Below are 12,815 nucleotides of genomic sequence, written 5' to 3' on the forward strand. Positions count from 1 at the left end.
CCTTTGTATTTGGTTACAGTTCTTCACCTAAAATACATAAATATACACGATTTTTCCTCATTGAACCCTAATCACTGAAATAAAGGATGCTGTGAGTGAGAAGTACAACCGTAATTTCAGAAGTGTATAATGGTTTTACAGTGTGCACCTATCCTACAGGAAAGTTTGCGAGCCGAGCGAATTGCTCTGAAGGAGCAGAGATTATATTCTACACAAGTTCAGCTGTTTTCGCTGGCACAGGTCTGTGTTTACATAGTTGTGGGAATGGTGAGAGATGCCGTGCTCGGTTGTGGAAATCCACTGTGCTTGTGGAAACCAAAAAGCTGCCTACCTCATCCCTGAGGTGACAAGCCACTTCCAAACTGGTTAACGCTTTTAAACACAGATGTGCCTCTGGCCTTTTCTCTGTTTAAAGTAACTGTCATTGCAGGCTGGTTTGTTTCCACTTAATCTGTGAGATCAGACCATTGAATATGACCAAGTGCCTTGTCTGGAGAATATGATTGATATAAGTAGGAAAGATGCCACAGATATTCATAGTGCTGTGTTAAGTTGAGAATCTACTTGTGTGTTTGTAAGCAGGCACTAGGAAGCCATCTGTCAGGCCAAATATGGCAATGAGAAAGTATAGTTGGTTGGAGAAAGTGGGGAGAAGGTCCTCTGTGATTAATTAGAGATCCTGATGGCAAGGACAGGTGCAGTCTGGAGAGAAAGAAAGAGAGGAACTCCTTTGGGAACAAAACACTCTCACACAGACTAACACACACACACACACACCATTCTATCTGTGCACTTAGAAAGGGCACCTCAATTTAAGTGCTTACACTTTTAGATACACATAGACACTCGTTTATCATAATGCCATTACATTTTGCACTGTTATTCTCTGCTAAAGTAAAACGTTCAACTGGGGAACAATATGTCTGTGACACACTTGCAGTGAGCTAAGATAAGAAATATTCAGTTTTTCAGCTGCTAAAGGTGTTTTTAAAATTCGATCTACCTAGCTATTTATCTATGGTTAGTTTTGTCTAGTATTCATTTCAGTTTTGTTTAGTGATTTGTTTAGTTTTTAGTGTTTTGCTTAGCATTTGTTTAGTGTTTTATTTAGTTTTGTCTCATTTTTTGTTTAGCATTTGATTTAGTTTGGTGGTTGTTTAGTGGTTGTATAGTTTTGTTTTTTGTTTTGTTTAGTTGTAAATAGTGTTGTTTAGTTTTGTTTGTGGGCTTATATAGTTTTGTTTAGTGTTTGTTTTGTCTAGTGTTTTGTTTAGTGTTTAGTTTTGTGTTTTTGTTTGGTGTTTTGTTCAGTGTTGTTTAGTGTTTTGTTTACAGTTTCAGTTTTGTCTAGTGTTTTGTTTAGTTTTGCCTAGTGTTTAGTTTAGTTTAGTTTTTTGTTTAGCATTTGTAGAGTGTTTCATTTCGTTTTGTTTGGTCTTTTGTATAGTTTTGTTTAGTGTATTTAGTTTTGTCTAATGTTTTGTTTAGTATTCCATTTAGTTTAGTGTTTGTTTAGTTCATAGTGTTTCGTCTAGTGTTTTGTTTAGTTTTCTCTAGTGTTTAGTTTAGTTTAGCATTTCATTTAGTTTCGTCTAGCATTTTGTTCAGTTTTGTCTAGTGTTTAGTTTAGTATGTCATTTAGTTTCATCTAGTGTTTAGTGTTTAGTTTTGTTTGCAGTCTGTTTACTTTTGTGTTTTGTTTAGCATTTGTTTAGTAGTTTATTTAGTTTAGTATTTCATTTTGTTTTGTTTGGTGATTCATATAGTTTTGTTTAGTGTTTGTTTGTATAGTGTTTTGTTTAGTTTTGTCTAGTGTTTAGCTTTGCTTAGCATTTGTTCAGTGTTTAATTTAGTTATGTCTAATGTTTCATGTAGTATTTCATTTAGTTTAGTGTTTGTTCAGTGGTTTAATGTGGTGGTTTACTGGTTGTTTAATGTTTTGTTTAGTTTTGTCTAGTGTTTTGTTTAGTTTAGTATTTCATTTAGCGGTTTAGTTTTGTTTGGTGATTGTACAGTTTTGTTTAGCGTTTCATTTAGTTTATTTCATCTAGTTTTGTTTAGTTATGTTTGATGTTTTGTTTAGTTGTGTTTACTGTTGTTACGTTTTGTTTGATGTTTCATTTAGTTTTGTTTGTGGCTTGTTTAGTTTGTTTAGTATTTGTTTTGTTTAATGTGTGTGTAGTGTTTTGTTTAGTTTTTGTCTGGTGTCTTTAGTTTCTTTTATTGATTGTTTTGCTTTGTTTTATTAAGTTTAAGTTTTGTTTCTTTTTCTATGGTTACTGTTGTGTTATTTTGTGTTAAAATTATGCCAGCACATCACATTAAAGCAGATTTAAAAAAAAAAAAAAAAAAAAAAAAAAAAAAAAAAAACAGAACACCAAATTATTCTGTAATCAATTAGGAATACGTTTTTAATCGTTTTTGTGTAACTGTAACTTGTTTTGAGTGAAAACAGCACAGGTGTTTTGCTCAAGGATCATATTTAGAAGACTGACTATCAATGCTGACTGTCACACTACTGTGTGTTTCTAAATGCCTCTGGCCTGGCTACACTTCAGTCAACAGTTACAGTGCTGAGCATGCACTTGAGATCCTACAGGTTTGTTCAGTGTCATTTCTTGTTTGTGTGTGTGTGGCAGGGAGAAAATCAGACAGGCAGATGACACTGAGAAACAGATAAGAATAAATGCACGTCTGAACAGATTGATGCATGTAGATAAAGATCAACCTCTACAGAGAACCGTGCACGCTATTTGGAATGGAAGATGGAGAATGAACTGAAAAGTGAAAATGGATGGGGAAATCTTGGAAAGAGCGCCAGACAGAAGAAGAGAACAAAGCAAGGAAAAACAGAGAGGTTGTGTAAATGATTTAGTGTGTATGGAGAGTCCAAAAGTGACGTTAAAAGGTTTTGGTTTGAACTTACAGAATGGATTTATGAAGAACAGAATGTCTCACAGATAAGACCTGAAAATTTTAAAGAACTGCTTTCTATTTGAATTTCTATTCCTCAAAACAAAACTGTACCCCAAGCTTTTAAATCACGGCTTCCTCAAAAATATTAAGCTGCAAAAACATTAAAAATAAGAAATGTTTCTTAAGCACCAGTTTAGCATGTCTGAACGATCTGAAGGATCAGAGAGAGAAAGATACACTATTAACAACATTGAAGGAAAGGAAGAAAGAAATGAGAGCAGCTTGAATCTGGAAAAATGTAGTGAGTAAGAAGTAACAAAAGAATGATAGACGTGTGGGAAAAGAAGAAAAGGAGGAGAAAAGATAAAGCACCAAAATTCCACAGAAAGGCAGACATAGTGAGAGAAAGATTAAGGAATGGTTATCACATAGTTACAATGAGGGATAGACCAAAACAGAGTGAGACTGTGACTAGATGTGCTTCAGGGACACGGGGAAAGGGCTGGTCTCAGCAAGGCCCCGTGTAGAGTGTTTTCCCTGAGCAGCCATTTCTCAAAGCTTCTCCTAGAGGTGAGGACAGAGGCCGTCTGGCACATGCTCAACAGATGTCTCTCCAGGAACTGCCTTTTAACTACAGGGACAAAACTATTTGTATTGCCAGCCTGGACAATCCAAAGCTGAGAGTAATTACCCTAGAAAACCAACCAATGGATCAAAGATTCATTTCAGATATTGCTAGAACCGATAAACTTCATGCATTATTGCTTCATGTTTTAAGAGTCTGTTTTCTTTTACTTGTCATTTGAGGCTTAACTATTTGTATAACCCTGATTACTTTGAAATGGATGTTCATTGCTCTAGGCTTGCATTATTAGGTTCACAGACAATGACAATTCTTCTTACTGTAGGATCTATGCTATGATTAAGTGCTGTAATGCACTCGTTTTAACCGACAGAACTATCAAACACGTTCAACGTCAGGCTCAGGCATGTGTGTGTGAATGTGGACTCTGCTGTCACACCATCCAACCGCAAAATCAAATTTATAATCATGCTTTGCAAAATGTCCAAACCTGAAAAGTGGTTAAATTATGTTTCGTTACGTAAAATACATCTGACAAACAAGATGTCTAGGGGTTAATTAAGCCCAAAAAGCAACATATCATATGGTATTGCAAATGCAATTGACCTTAAACGAGCCATGACTTCTCTAGAGAGGTGAACTTACTCCTGAGAGAGCAAAGAAACAAACAAACTCCAAACAGTCTAATTAAACAATTATACTTTTAACCAATCAAAATTGCCCATACTGGCATAATGGGATAGGGAAATGAAAGCAGAAAGCTAGCTAGTTAGTGAGACAAAAAGAAAGCAAAAACAAGAATGCAAGAAAGAAAGAAAGAAAGAAAACACCATGTGAACGTCATTGAACTTTTTCTTCTAGATCCTCCGGTTGTGGGTGGTCACAGGTAGAGGAGGAGGATAGAAGTTCAGGGTTTCACGGCTGCCAGCTTTCACGCCAAAAGCAAAGCCCTCCCCTAAGAGTGACCGCTGGGTCAGAGAGGGATCGGGAGAGGGGCAGAAACTTAAACCCAGAGAGACTGAATGGGGAGAGCTAGACTTCCTCCTGATCTTCACCTCAGCCCGGTGCAGACAGCCTACTAGAGACGCTCACGGTCTCACAGGCCAGCTTATCTCAGAAACATGAGAGAAGTCGTTTGTCAGGGGAGAGGGGTGCTATTCCTCCCAAAATCTGCTTTGGATTTTGGTTACAGCCTTCGGTTCATTTTAGCTCTGAGTACTTGCAGAGGCTTCACATAATTGAAGTGTGCTTTGCGTGGCTTGAAGACAGTTTCTTTTTACTTTTAAATGTACCAGTATATTTAAACAAAATTTGAATCTAAATTGTAGCTAAAAAGAGAATGTTTAAAGCACTGAAGTTCACTCATTTAAGAACACACTAAAAAAAAAAAGGACAATGGCAATGCAGATTTGGCTTGTCATTCTGTGACCTTGCTGTGTTTGATCTGAGAGTATATGCAGATCAAACAAACAAAAAATAAAAACACAAAACAAAAGAAAAATAAAAAACACAAAAAAGCGTTTAGTTTTGTTTGGTGTTTGTTTAGTTTTGTTTGGTGTTTCGTTTAGTTTTGTTCATGGGCTTATATAGTTTTGTTTAGTCTTTGCTTAGTTTTATAGTGTGTTTTTGTTTGGCATTTTGTTTAGTTTTGTCTAGTGTTTTGTTTAGCTTTTGTTTCATTTTGTCTAATGCTTTGTTTAGTTTAGTATTTCATTGTTTAGTTTTGTTTACTGTTTGTTTAGTTGTGTTTTGTGTTTTGCTTCGCATTTGTTTAGTGTTACATTTAGCTTTGTCTAGTGTTTTGTTTAGTTTAGTATTTAATTTAGTTTTGTTTGGTGTTTCATATAGTTTTGTTTAGGGTTTGTTTTATTTAGTTTTGTCTAATGTTTCATTTAGTATTTCATTTATTTTAGTGTTTGTTTAGTTTTGTCTAGTGTGTTGCTAATGTTTTTTTTTTGTTTTGTTTACTGTTTGTAAAGTTAGGTGTTTCATTTAGATTTGTTTAGTTGTATAGTTTGTTTAGTGTTTCATTTAGTTTTGTTTATTTCCTTTTTCAGTTTTGCTTAGCATTTGTTTTGTTTGTTTAGTGATTTGTTTAGTTTTGTCTAGTGTTTAGCTTTGTTTTGCTTAGCATTTGTTTAGTGTCTCGCTTAGTTTTCTCTAATGTCTTGTTTAGTTTAGCATTTCATTTAGTTTAGTGGTTTAGTTTTACTTAGAGTATCATTTTGTTTTGTTTGTGGCTTGTTTAGTATTTGTTTTGTTTACGGTTTGTGTAGTGTTTTTTTTTTAGTTTTTGTCAGGTGTTTGTTTCACTCATTTAAGAATACGATTGAAAAAAAAAGGCAAATGACAATGCAGATTTGGCTTGTAATTCTGTGACCTTGCAGCGTTTGATCAGAGTATATGCAGATCAAACAAACAAATAATAAAAATACAAAAGAAAAGAAAACAAAACAATACAAAAAACAAAAAAATGCAAAACAACTCAAAAGAAAACAAATGACACAAAAATGCAAAACAACAACAAAAACAGAACAACAACAACAAAGCAAAACAAGGCTATTGAAGTCATTCAGCCCTCATAAACGCTAACAGAATCTGAGTCTGATCTTCAGCATCTCAGTTTCCCTACATTTTCTTCTCCGCATTTGCATTCCCCCTTTCCCTCCTTCCTATCCCGGCCTGCCGGCCTCAGCTTCGCCCTTGGCTCTCTTATACGACTGTGACATTCCACAGGACAACCTGGAGCTCTGTGACGCCCTTCACTTCCTCTCTGCCAAGATGGGAAAACAACCTTCACTCCAAGAAGCCTTTGGGCTCAGCGTCCAAAACGAGAAAATCAAGATCAACCTACACATGCTGCAGATTAGCAGCTATTCCAAGAAATATGAAACATTTATAGTGGCAACACAAAGGTATTTAAACTTGCCATTTAGTGGTTCTAAAAGAAAACAACTGTCCGAAAAATTTTTTAGAGAAGCACATGATCAAATGCACAAGTAGTCAGGGGAGATGTATTTGAGACAGCCCTTGGGGTGGCATGGTGTCTTTTCTTTTCTTTCATTTTTCCTTTCTTGTCACTGTTTGTTTCTCAGTGTTCCTCAGTAAACATCAACCCAGAAGATGAAACCCTGCCCTGCCCCCCATCCTAACCAGCCATGCTATTTTACCACCCAAGGCCAAGCAGGAAACAATTTAGATATTTGCTTGGTCCTGTCCACAGCCACCCACAATTTGTTTTACATTCCAATCAATGATCTCGCATAGTTCCGGTTTCTCTTCCAAGTATCATTGATAGTCTTACCCTAGGTTTTGTTTGTGTAGCCAGTTTCATAAGTACTGAACTGAAATCCATTGGGTTAATACTGGTTTAAAGAGTGTCAAGAGAGATAATGGTGTTAAATGAGAGATCTGGCATTAACAGCCAAAGCTGATGTGGTGGTTTGAGTCATAAGCATGATGAACTGTAAGGAAACTGAGCAGTGCCAATGATGACAAAGAACACAAATCAGGTGAAAAACCGCTCTTGTCAAAATTTCAAACTACCAATGAAAGACTGGAAACAATATGTGACCATGAGTCCCACAACTCTGAAACAACAACTCCAGCAGCACTTGGCCTCGGAGTTCACTGGAAATGAAAACTCAATTTGCACTCATTATATGGAAAACTCCACAGCAGTTCAGTTGTACTCAACTGGAACCAAAGAAACATAGAAAAACGCACAACTTGCAAGCCTGGTCCTGCACACTGACTTCTGCAACTCTAATGACGCTGATGGTTTAAACATGCAGTTTCTCATAAAGCATAATTTCAGTGATGCAGTGGTGAAATGTCTTGAGACCATTTATTTGATCCAAAAAAAAAAAAAAAAACAGTAAAGGAGTAATATTATGCAATTAAAATACCTTTTATTTTACTATATAATAAAATCCAATATCTGTAATTAAAGGATTAGTTCACTTCCTGAATAAAAATTTCCTGATGATTTACTCACCCCATGTCATCCAAGACGTTCATGTCTTTCTTTCTTCAGTCGCAAACAAAATTACATTTTTTGAGGAAAATATTCAAGGATTTTTCTCCAAATAGTGGACTTCAATGGGGATCAACAGGTTGAAGGTCCAAATTGCAGTTTCAGTGAAGCTTCAAAAGGTTCTCAGCTGAGGAATAAGGGTCATATGTAGCATAACGATCGGTCATTTTATTAAAACAATACAAATTTATATACTTTATAACCACAGATGCTCATCTTGCACCAGCCCAACCTCACGCATTACAGAATCAAGTTGGAAAGGTTACGTGACGTAGGAGGAAGTACCGACCCAGTGTTTACAAAGCGAACGTGCAAAGAAAGTCAAACGCCCTTTACAAAAAAGGTAAAAAAGCATTTGAGGTTAAACATTTTTTATTTTTTAAAGAAAATGACCAATCGTTTCGATAGATAAGACTCTAATTCCTCTGCTGGAATCGTGTAGAGCTCTTTGATGCTGCACTGAAACTGCAATTTGGACCTTCAAACTGTTAGCCACCATACAAGTCCACTTAATGGAGAAAAATCCTGGAATGTTTTCCTCAAAAAACTACATTTTTCTTCAGTCTTTGCGACTGAAGAAAAAAAGACATGGATATCTTGGATGACATGGGAGTGAGCAAATATGAACTTCTCCTTTAACAGCGAGACCTTAAACAAAATAAAAAAAAAACAGAACACCCCTCCAGTTCTAAAAAGTTCCCTTTTGTTCAACATACTGTCTGTTTCCAACAAGCATAATCTGACCTAATTGAGGAGAGTCTGCAAACCCTTGGCTCGGTTCTTTCTTAGCCCTTGACATTAAGTCCCCTGGAATCATCTGTATCCGGACCTCAAAAGAGCAGCTGACTTCAGTATGTGCAGCAAACTTCCGTTCTGTCAATTACGTCCAGAGAACAACGCTAATTAAAGCCTCACTAATAGGGCATAGAAGGGACCAGATTGACTTTATGTGATGGGCAGACCAGGCGGTGAAGTATTTAAGTGTGCTTGACCTGTTTTGAGAGTAAGTCTGGATCCTGCACCGAGAGTCTAATTAAGGTTAGATTGGAAGTGAACTCGGTAGGGATGAACTGAAGCAACAAGACTCCTACAAGGGATTAGGGAGGAACAAGAATACACCGATTTTCCACCACAGGCCTGACAAAAATAACAAACGGCAGAGCGGTCGAGTCCATATGACTCTCAAATATAAATATTAAGTACTAGATACAACAGACGCAAAATCTGATTCTAATTAAACCATAAAGCTTCTTGAGGAGTTCAGATTAACAATTTTTACCTGGTGGATGATAAAATGAGCAAATGTGAAACACAAAAGCAAAAACCATTTGTATTAGTAATAGAAAGTGGGACTTATAGCTGACTCAGACTGCATATATGGGGCAATGTGTTTTACCCAGAGTAACAAGAGACCCTCTTCTCTGCACATCAACAGGCTCTTTGTTTTGGTCAAAGGGCAGAGTTTAAGTGTGTGGGGTACACAGAAACCAGGGTGCATAACTGGCGCTGGTCTGACTTACGAGTTAACACCCCCTCCCAGCCCTTAATGAAACATTAATGACTTCTTGCCATGCATTCTTGCCAGGGGCTGAATATGCAGGGAAGAAATGAAAAGAATCCATTGGGTCTAGTTTTACACAGACATCTGAAAATCTGCAAACCTAATGACATGCTACAAAATGGATTACTGGGTCAAAGCCCAAACCCTCAGACTATCGATTCGGCTATAGCGTGAAGGAGCGATTTACCTTGAATCATCACGCATACAGCGTATAACTCATGTGCTACGTGAGACGTCACGGCTATTTGAGTAGATCCGTTTCTGAAATTCTAACACGCTGAATGTAATTAAACCACTCGCTACTTTTGGCAGGGTTCAGATTCGTAGCTAGATTGATTAAGATTCCAGTGTGAAACATGTGTAGTTCATTGGCTTTGAAGCCAAGTAACACCATCTTTGAAGCAGAAGGGACAGGGAAATCAATAACATGTCAGTTCAGAAAGTAACTCCTGACCCTGGAACATGTAGAAAATAAAACTGCTTCACAATGTTTTAATACTTTTAAAACTTTTGTCTGTCAAATCAAAGTAACATGCAGAAAAATCAGGGTCAATCAAGGTTAATACACATTATGATCAAAGATAATAAGACTTATAACATTTGACATAGCAAGGTTAGTCCAGGCTGGTAATATCATGTTATGAATTAATAATTCAAGATATTTGCAATATACACTACCAGTCAAAAGTTTTTTAATGTTTTTTTAAAGAACTCTCTTCTGCTCACCAAGCCTGCATTTAATTGTACAACCAAAACAGTAAAATGTTGAAATATTTTGATTATTTGGAAAAAGGTTTCTACACTGCAAAAAAAAAAATTGTTTCAACTTAAAAAAAAAAAAAAAAAAAAAAAAAAAGTAAGTGTTCATGCTGCCTTAAATTAGTTGAGTTTACTCAACTCAAATATCCACATTTGCACATAGTACAACTTAACATTTCATGTTGACTAAACATTTTATGGCAGCACAAACACTTACTTTTTTAAGTTGAAACAACTTTTTTACAGTGTATTTGAATATATTTTAAAATGTAATTTATTCCTGTTTTCAAAGCTGAATTTTTAGCATCATTGCACCAGTCACACGATCCTTCAGAAATCATTCTAATATTCTGATTTGCTTAAAAATGGCATAAAAGCTTTTCAGACCCATCAATCAAGATGAATAAAAAGTGAACATTTGTAAGATCTTGGCACATGCTTTAAACTATACTTTCTTTTATCATGGTCAATCTTACACGTCACTAAGCCACAAACATCTGCGTTCGTCAAGCCCAAAATGGCAGTTGGGGATAGACTGACCCCTCAGTCTCAGTCAGATGTGTGCTCTGCCGAGTTAATCTGCACTTCCCTTCGCTCCCAGCATGTGTATAGTCTTACCTTTTATGCCCCACTGTAAATAGGATTAGTGTTTCAGTTGTCTGTGGGATACATGAAGGCCTAAAGCGCTGTTAGGGGTCCTTGTCTGTGAAGAGCAGGTGGAAAGAGGAAAGAGAGATAGGGAGAGAAAACGATCTACAAGCTGACTCTACGTTTCCAATTGTGGGAGGTGTGCGTATGTATGTGTGTCAGTGTGTGTGCGGACTTAAGATGAATAGGGAGATAAGCCCCTGAGATTAAAATGTATGGTAGGAAGGGGTTTCTCCTGTCATTGTGTATGTGTGTTAGGGGCAGCCCTGTGAATTAGGTCAGGGGCCCAGACCGTCTGCTGTCGAGAGCTGCGGAGCCGGTTCTGTCAAGGTGTCAGAAAAGTGATGTTTCTGTACTCTAAAGCTGTAAAGTGAACGTAACAAGGTACTGATGGACAGGACAGACTAGACTGTCGGCTGAAGGAACTCAGCTGGGTAGTATTAACCTGTCAACGTTACAGTTAATGCATTGGAACTAATTGCACTTTGAGTGATCTGTAGAACGGGAATTCGGGATATGCAATAACTATTTACTTGATATGAATCAAAGTTCTGTCTAATTTTTAATATCTTCAATCAAACATGGCAAGGATTGAGTGTGAGTGCCCTTAAGTGAGCCACTTCACTTCAGGGAGCCTCGAGAGTGCAGTAAATCTCCCTGCCTCCCTTGTCTTCCCAGACTTTCACAGTGCCAGACAACTGGGGTGCTCTTTGCCCTAAAAATATGGTGCGTCAAGACTTATCGCATCAAGTTTGATGTCAATGATATGAAGTGTTATTGGTTCGCACATGACTTGTCATTGACATCAGGTTTGGTGTAGAGCGTGTTGACACTCCATAATTAAATACACACAAGTGCATAGGGTATTTGAGAGCTACGGGCGATTTTGTTTGTATACTAGTTTTGGCATTAATTAATTAATTTATTTCTTTTCTAAAAATGCTAGAATAAAATAATAAAGATTACTGGAAAAATGAAGAACAACTAAACGTGGGTTTCTCAGTAAATAACGGAGTGTGCAGAAGTATAAATAGTGTGTGGGACTTTGTTTATATTTTATTTTTAATGATAACACTAGAAGCTTGTTTCTGCTATGGGCTTAATAAATAAATATACTTTTTTTCTGCAATTCTCTTGCAGAAACAATATCTTCATTCAAGATATGAAGATATGAAGATGTAAACTCAGGATTGCAAAAAACAAAGTCAGAATTCTGAGTTTACATCTCATTTCATCTCATTTTACTGAATTTTTATGCTGAAGTACAAGTTTATATCTCATTTCTGAGTTTATATCTCACAATGCAGAGTTTTATCTTGCACTTCTTCGTAGAAAGAACATATAAACTAAAGATCCAAGATGTAAAAAAGTAGCAAGAGAAAAAAAAAGTCAGAATTCTAAGTTTATATCTCATAATTCCAACTTTCTTTCTTAGAATGAGTTTATATTTCACAATTCTGAGTTTATCTTTCACATTTCTGGCTTTTTTCCTCTGAATTTCAAATTTATTTCTCAGATCTGACTTTATATCTTACAACGCAGACTTTTTTCTTGCAATTCTTTCACAGAAAGAATATATAAACTCAGGATATAAGATGTCAGAATTGCGAGATAAAAAGTCAGAATTGCATCTCGCAGTTCTAACTTTCTCAGAATTATGAGTTTATATCTCGTATCTGAGTTTATTTCCCACTTCTGATTTTATATCTCGCACTTCTGACTTTCTCTGAATTAAGAGTCTATATCTCACATCTGAGTTTATAACTCAGGTTTCTGGCTTTTGTCCTCTGAATTACAAGTTTATATTTCATATCTGAGTTAATGTCTTACAATGCAGATTTTTTTCTTGCAATTCTTTCACAGAAAGAATATATAAACTCAAAACATAAGATGTAAACTCAGAATTGTGAGAAAGTCAGAACTCTAAGTTTACATCTTACGATTCAAACTTTTTTCCTCTAAATTAAATGTTTATATCTCATGTGAGTTTTAAAATATAGTGATATGTAAACTCAGAATTGCAAGTAAATAAGTCAGAATTCAAAGTTTATCCACCTAATTCTTCAATGCAGAAGTAAGCCTATGGGTGAGACTTCCGGTTCATTACTCGCTATAGTAAGATAACGAGAAGAAAAACAATGTGCAGTAAACTGTAAAACTGTTTGTACTACAAACCAGTTTGTTCATAATTAAGAAAATAGATTAAAATAATATGGTAAGACACCAATTTGCAATATCAAGCAGCAAAACGAGACGTTTTGGACAGCTAAAGCTGGACGTGGATGAGATCGTAAGCCAAACCCATAAAATTT

At 36.1% G+C, this 12,815-nt stretch overlaps 1 long non-coding RNA gene across 1 annotated transcript in view; it reads right to left on the reverse strand.

Annotated features, from left to right (window-relative positions):
* The window catches only part of LOC127164540 (uncharacterized), a 35,713-nt gene that overhangs the window by 14,740 nt on the left and 8,158 nt on the right, over positions 1-12,815 (reverse strand). The gene's annotated exons all lie outside the window — the stretch shown is intronic.

Source organism: Labeo rohita, chromosome 4 (assembly GCF_022985175.1).
Source record: "Labeo rohita strain BAU-BD-2019 chromosome 4, IGBB_LRoh.1.0, whole genome shotgun sequence".
In the NCBI taxonomy this organism is placed as follows: Eukaryota; Metazoa; Chordata; class Actinopteri; order Cypriniformes; family Cyprinidae; genus Labeo; species Labeo rohita.